Source organism: Acyrthosiphon pisum, chromosome A3 (genome assembly GCF_005508785.2).
Source record: "Acyrthosiphon pisum isolate AL4f chromosome A3, pea_aphid_22Mar2018_4r6ur, whole genome shotgun sequence".
In the NCBI taxonomy this organism is placed as follows: Eukaryota; Metazoa; Arthropoda; class Insecta; order Hemiptera; family Aphididae; genus Acyrthosiphon; species Acyrthosiphon pisum.
In genome coordinates this window covers 38,057,233-38,063,661 of record NC_042496.1, presented here as the reverse complement: position 1 = coordinate 38,063,661, position 6,429 = coordinate 38,057,233, and positions in this window count along the sequence as shown.

Sequence of the window (6,429 nt, the reverse complement as noted above, 5' to 3'; positions counted from 1 at the left end):
AATGAACTGACGAATCGTTACTAACGCATCTGATAATGGTCGAGACAAATAATAATTTTTTTATACACGTTTCAAAGATTTTTGCTTAAATGCATTTTCTTTTTTCTCTTAAACATAATATTGCGAGTGTGTGTGTGTGTGTGTGTGTGTGTGTGTGTGTGTGTGTGTGTAAATGTGTGTGTGTGTGTGTGTGCGTGTGTGTGAGATTTTATATAGTGTTATAAATATTATGGGTGACATATGTTTTGAAAAAAATGCTTATTGCTGTTTTAATTTTTCACGAAACATATTAATATTTATGATAAATCTCAGTGCACTGTTAGTTTGTCAGTTGATGTGAAATATTATTTAAAAAATGTCAGACAACAACGATAGTCAGGTATCTGATATAAACACACCTGACATTTCGTCAGGCTTTATTGACTTTTTAGATAATGGCGAGTTTGATCAAACCACACCCCCTAATAATATAGTAAATTGTATTGCGATAGTTTTAAAAGCTTATACATGTAAATAGCAATGAATAAAATTGTCTGTACGACTGTTAAGAAGGCGCTACATCCGCATGTGTTGTCTTCGTCTTACAATAGTGTAAAACATAGCAATAATATAATTTTCTGTAATATGATTGCCGTTTATTGTTTAATGTTTAGACGAAAAGTGAAACGCTTAAAAGTACATTCATACAATATTTTTTTAATCATGAATTCGAGTACCTACTATTGTCTATATATATAATGAAAAAAAAATATCCGACTCAATTAACCACAATAATTTACAAACGATTGGTAAAATACTGAAATTAATTTTACAGAGAACCGAGGGAGCTAATTTGAATACTGGGGGTGTTCTAAGCACCACCTAGCAACCCCTATGTGCGCCTGTGTGACCAAGTCTGCTAAAATTGAAAATATACTCGAAGGTATATTTTTTTATAGGTTTTTCCTAGTTATATACATGAAATGTTACACGATAAACATTCGTTTCCGACGTATTTTGACCTCATATTAAACCTATTCCGCGGTTGACTCATTTAATTTAATGAGCATACTATATCTGTTGAGTGTTGACACTCTCGATATCATCCATTCTGGTCTCGAAATAATTGGTGACAAACTGGACAACCTTCACATTATTGGCACGTATGCGTATAATAAATACAATATATATTACTTTGGACCTCGTAACAAATAAAGTATTATTCAACGAACAAAATAAAATAATTCAAAGTTTTTTTTCTCTTAAATATAAAATATAACGTTCAATATTTACAATGACGAATAATATTTTGGATAGATCCGCGTATTATTATTAATTATAATTCCACGCGTTTTTCGAAAAACAAAAATCTGAGGATTTACAAAATATATTTATTTTTTTCGGATTATAATACTAAATTTAAATTTAATCGTCATAAAACAAATAATAATAATTGAATGAAAAATATATGTTTTGTGGGGGATACGTCGATCGTGCGGGAACTATGGCGTGGGATGATTTACTCAGACAGGATTGCATTAATATTATTATTTTGTCCTTTATTGTTTTTGACGGAGTGTTTCGTACAGCGGAATGGGGTACGACTACAGACTGCTGACAATAACAAACACGCTGACAGACAGACTACGTCTATTATGATACACAATTACAACGCATTATTACGTCTCAAAGCGTAGTAAATACACTCGATTTTGTTTATCACTGAATGATATCAGTGATAAAATAATATGTATTTATCATTTAGTAAACACTGCGGTAGTCATCCTATACATAACTACAGTCAATGGTTCTGTCTTCCAGAACACTTATCTTACCATCATGACAGTGCGCGTTGCCTGTGTGCACGGTTTATTTGTAAACGGTATAATATCGCTTATAATAGTAATATTAACGGAGCATTATTATGATATTATGATAATAATATCTACCTACTTGTATTCGTCTTTCGTCGTTTATCAAAGTGAAGTCTAATCTATGAAATAAATACAACGACGTAATTACAATATCATAGAATTATACAAGTTCGACGACGCGTATTATAAATTCTAATGTCCCATCGGTGGTGTGTAATACGATCACGTCGTCGGTATTCAGAAATAATAGTAAACCATAATAATATGTGAAATTGTAAATTCTTCCACGTCAAATTAATATGTTTCGAAGTATGCGTGCACTTGAGCGATACCGGCGCGAATAGAAACGAGTGTAAATTGAATTTTGTAAGAATTTAGAATTGTATACTTATAATATTTTAGTGCGCTACAACTGTAAGTTACGCGTTTTTAATGCAAAAAGTTTTAAAACGACTTCTTAATTTAGACTCCTACATTTTGTATCTTAAAAAAATTACACGTTAATTCACGTATAATAAAGATAAATTTTCGTGCTGCGGGATTCACGCTGATAAAATAAATTATTAGACTCGTATAAAAACCACAACAAAATAATAATAATTCTGCGTAGGTTTTATAATAATGTTATAATATGTCCATAGCACGTATATAATGCACATATCATTTTCTGTGTTTATTTTGTATGCTCTTATAAACTGTTCGAACCTAATACATAACATAATAACGCAGATCGAAAATGTTATAATAGGTACAAATTTATTATTATACACTATACGCCTAAACCTATTAAAATAAGGTATAAAATAAAATTACATGAAGTAAAAAAAAAGCTGTTTTTGTTCTAAATATAACGGTATGTATAACCATCATTTTTAATTAATGGGAAATTAATTTCAACAGAAGATTCGATAAATGCGGGCATCGCTGGGATGAAAACTAGTTTAAAGTTTATTTCTTGGTTCTTATGGTAAGCTTTCAAATTTAACTTAACTGGTATAATATAGTTTTAAACCTATCCACTTGAAAACTACAGGAAATATTCATAAATTTCCTAAGCGAACTTCGTAATATCATTACCTGCATATAGGAAAATCGCTCAATAATTACATTATAAATTATAACTAATGACATAATATTTTACAGCTATTTTATTGTATAAAAGTATGCAAAATTAAAATATAATTTAATAATTTGTGGGTGACCAATGACTTGCATTACTATAGGAGTAATATGTTTAATTTTTATAAATGAATAGAACTGTACGTATAATATGAATTGTGGACCATAATATAAACATCTAGGGATATCATAACATCACTACAAATAAATAGAAGGTGTATGGTAGATAATTTATTATGAACTACCCAGGCAACAATATCTTAGAAAATATAAGGAATTAATTTGTTTTGTTTAATTTTAATTACAAATAATACTGATATTTAATGTAAAATATTAAATATAGTACTTAGACATTCTTAAACATTAAAAAAAAAAATTTTAATTACTTATATTTTCATGGGTTACTAATCACTATAGTCATCCTTGTACATAATATGGTATTTAAATTGAAAATGTTAAATAAATGTAAATATAAACAACTATATTATATTAGATTCGATTATTGTTACACATTTTGTAAAATTAAGTTCTAAGAAGAAAGAAAAATATAATTTTTGTGCTTACTATATTTGTGGATACTGTTTTAATTTAATTTCTTATATACTTAGGCATAATTTTTGTTATCTATCTATTAACAAAATAATTTAATATTTTGATAAAAACATTTTTAGTTCAACAAATCAATGCGCATTGTTGTAAGGAGGAAAAAATTACACGGAACGCTCAAAATAAAATATACTCCTTATAATTTTGTGCCATTTTAACTCCTGTAGTGATGTTCAATTTAAGGCGCTAACCCTCTTCCCACAATATACACGATATATATCACTTATACTTATTCTGTGTTTAGGTATACATTATTACGATGATCCCAGGGAATAAGTGACCAGTGACCACACACAAAACTTGAGTGTCGTAACGCTAGCCAATCTGCGGATCCTACAAGTGGTCTGTAAGCTGCAGGTACCTCCCATCTACAAGTCGGATGGGTTACCCACTTGTTACACAGAGTGTACCTACTGCAGCTGTAGCCGAGATTAAACTCTCGTAATATGGGGACGGCGAAACAAATTGTGGTGGTGTGGATTGAAAAAGTTTTAAGATCAAAACGCATCTCGACAAGACTGCTGGGCGATAAATAATTCGAACCAGCGTGAAAACTCTTTTTTTTAAACCGGCGACAGCCCACCAACAGCAGCTTTGTGACAATGTCCCCACCGCGTGCCCAAAACTATCGTCGCACTTGGATTTTAATTAAAACCGTTTTCCCAGTGTAAAGTCCAGGGATAAAATAATTACTTTTGATAGATCGGAGCATGGTGTGTGTATACAGTATATTATTATATTATTATAATATATTTATATAGGTTACTATACGTATAGTTAATTTTTTGACCTCGCTCGTCTTAACGGCTGCAGTGGTATATTGTGCACCGCAATTATGGTAAATGATATATTTTATGCAACGCAATGTACAGCTTATAGTTACCGGTAGGTATAAAACAATATATATTACAATTGCACTTTACGATGCACTGTGCAGGTTTATCATACCTTCTCACTGCAGGGAGTAAGCCACTGGGAAATTTTAAAAATGGATATTATTTTACCTCGCCGTTTATCAAATTATTATATTATTACTATTATTTTGGCTCCTGTTGTTGTAATATCTGCCGACACTATGGTGAAGCTCCCTCCCGTGGCGTCTAGAACTTTAGTGCTCGTGTAGTCGTGTACGACTGCAGTGAAGGACTGACTATACCAGCTGCTGATAAATCGTCAGATATAGTTTGTATAATCAAATTATAAAGTCACGAGTGTGAAGTGAATATACGTTGTGACGGTGGTTGCGAACACAGTTTTACTTTTAACTAATTTATTTATCTTCGAAGTTATGTGTATAAATTGTAGACATTTACTATATTATTCACCAGTAAACTGTATACCACCGAGTCTTTTTATAGGTAATCTCCATAACGTCCGTTCCATATTACGTCAGGTGCACGATTTATTATGATTTATAATATATTTTATAATAGGTATAAGTACACCTTCAACCGTATAGCACGAATTGTGCATGAATTAAATAATTGTTTAAATATTTTGGTTAGGTTATTAAGGAGGAAACAGTTTTGGGGAATCTTGTATTAAATTTTAAAATCTTCGATATAAAAAGAAAATTTTTGCTTCAGACTCTTAGGACCTGCAACACCTCTATAATAACTATTAACTATATATTATATATTAATCATATATATTAACAATATCTATTAACCTAATACCTACCTATTTATATCATTTTAAACTGTAAACATTCATTATCTCTAAAAATATTTTGTAATCCGAGTAATTGTGACACGACATTTTATGAAATAATTACAGGTACAGGGACGTACACTTCTTGGGGAATATGGCATTAAAAATGTAGGTATAGGTACAAAATAACTAAAACGCCATAAAAAAAAGGAGGGTAAGTGGATGTCGCTCTGCTGTACAGTAGATTGCAAGTGGGTCACTGTATAATGGATGATATTAAATTTGAATTCAATGATATAATATCATTGTATAAGAAAAACAATTCTGAGGGGAGACGGTATGTCAGTCTAAGTATAAGACATATTATATACTTATCTATGGTATTAAAAAAAAATTGACCTATTATTGGTACCAGCTATAATAAATTCCAAATTAATCATATCACAATATTCATTCGGTACTTATAAAGCGTTATACATCAACAGCAAACCGTGATACTATCATAGATATATAATAGTATACTTTAGAAGTTTCATGTACCCACGAATAATATTATACAATCGCAACAAAATAACTAAAATAGTTATTCTAGGTATTTTAATATGTAATTCGTCCAAATTTGAACTTAAAATGAGTATAAAAATAAACTGTGCTTATGTGTTTTTAGATTTTTTGGTAACAGAATAAACTACTTACGTGGAATCTTGTTTTAAATTTTCAATCCTTAGATATAAAAGTTGACCATTTTATAAATTTTTAACTACAAAATAATTATTGAATCTTAAATTTGATAAATTTTAACAACATTTTAACTTCAAATGCTTATAAAACAAAATTGTGCCTATGTATTTTTAATATTTTTCAACTGCTATTGTAACAATGTATCAGGAGCTTTGTATTAATTTTTTACACTTTTTGGCCTAATAGATAAAACTTTATTGATATTTCTAGAAAAAAAAACTAAAAAAATTGAAAACTTACAATGTCCGTAAACAGCTCAAAAAGAGTGAAATTATTTTCAAAATTTTATCGTATATATAAAATGCTAATATAAACATTCAGTGAAATTTTCAAGTACCTACAGTCATTCGTTTTTTAATTACAACAAAATAAGAAAATCGTTACGTGAGAAATCGAGTGAATATCGAATGTTGTAAAAATATGAATTTCAAACGCTCATAAAAATTTAATTTGACTTGCT